This window comes from Argopecten irradians, unplaced genomic scaffold, assembly GCF_041381155.1.
Source record: "Argopecten irradians isolate NY unplaced genomic scaffold, Ai_NY scaffold_0234, whole genome shotgun sequence".
In the NCBI taxonomy this organism is placed as follows: Eukaryota; Metazoa; Mollusca; class Bivalvia; order Pectinida; family Pectinidae; genus Argopecten; species Argopecten irradians.
In genome coordinates this window covers 53,628-55,427 of record NW_027187701.1, presented here as the reverse complement: position 1 = coordinate 55,427, position 1,800 = coordinate 53,628, and positions in this window count along the sequence as shown.

Below are 1,800 nucleotides of genomic sequence, written 5' to 3'. Positions count from 1 at the left end.
TTTACTCAAAAAACTCATATGCATTCCTTCCACGCCAGAAACCCTAAACACATACAACCTATCCTAAAACACAATCCACCCAGCTACCATACTGACGTACACCGTTCTCACTACAGTGACCCACCCACACCCCCCCCACCCACCAACCCCACACCACCCAACCCGCGCCCGATTGAACATGACTAACCCCCTCACTCCACCACCCCCGTCACCCCCCCCCCCACCCCCCCCCCCCCCCCCGCGCCCCCCTCAACCCCCTCCGTCCCCGCAGCTCTCGCTACTCCGTCCCCGCACGCGTAGTATAACGTTTGCTTGATATGGAAATTTGATTTCTAGATTTAAGTTATATAGTAAGCTATATATAATTTGATAATTTGACTGACCAATGTGACATATATTTTTAGGCAGTTGATTCTGGAAACACTCATCCTCAAGAATTATAGTCCATATAGCAGCTTGTTATTCAATCATTGCAATGACTCAAATTTTAGGAAATCGTGAAACTTCTACGACATTCCTGCACTTCCTAGACTCGAGGGGATATTCTATTAAACACACTCCGGACACAACATACACTACAGACACATACAGACATGACACACTCTCACACCTAGTGATACTCCCTGGCAGATACCATAGGATACTAGGAACGCATGGAAATTAATTGTATGCATCATTGTTATTTTTAGTAGTCGAGCAGAACGTTATTATGATTGTTAATATCCGTCAGGGATGTATAGGACTTATAACAGTCCTTAGTCCACATCATACTAAGTATGCATTTGCATATGGAAAACAAATAAAAAAAACCATGGAAAGCAAGATCAACGCCTTTCATCGTAATTATTCATCAACAACAATACCAAAAATAAATCTTCAACAATCCAATACCTTTTATATAGGTACATTACCGCAGGGAGGTAGGTTTCCTTGATGCTTGCTGCTGTAATAGGAGTATATACAAGGAGAGTTACAACGGTATCCGCCGATATCTTTATGTATTGTATAAATCTGGAAAATAAATGCTTTGGGCATGTGAAAAGAATGTCCCAAGAGTATATACAAGGGGAGGATACAACGGTTCCGCCGATATCTATATGTATTGTATTAAATCTGGAAAAAAAATGCTTTGGTCATTGTGATCGAACTGTGCCCATCGCAGGTACAACACGGTTTTCAGCGTTTGACCCTAAGTCCAAAAGTGACGTTCTCTTGTGTGTGGCCTAAAAAACTAATAATCCTGGGGAGAACATTATCCATCATCAAATAGGTAGGAATTGGTCCTCCGGCAGACGTCTGGGGTCCACATTCCCATCTAAGTTCAATGACACATCCGTCGTTGTGTAACTTTGGTGTCTGCTTCCTCCGAGCTCTGTAGAGGTCTGGGCATGGGGCCGGAGTGAGAAGGTTGGTAGTGTCGCTTTGTATCTAATCCTCTCGCTTTCATCATTCCATTCGTTGGTCGGAGCTTGGTTCACTTCTCCCTTGCAGATGGTGGGACAGCGAAATTGGTGTAATTTCGGACTAACATCGGGTTCTCGGAACATTGTTCATGACACCTTCAGATAACAACCCATTGAATGTGAAGGATTACATAAAGTGGAGTTATATATATTTATTTTTTATTTTTGGATTACGTTTATATTTTAAAACTTTATATTCTATTAAAATCATTAAAAATTTATGATTATGTAATTTATTTCAAATTAATTTTTACAAATTTCAAAATGGCATTTAAATTAATATCTTTATTCAATTTAAAATCTGTTAAAAATTTTTGCAGCTTTGCAGATATTCAAT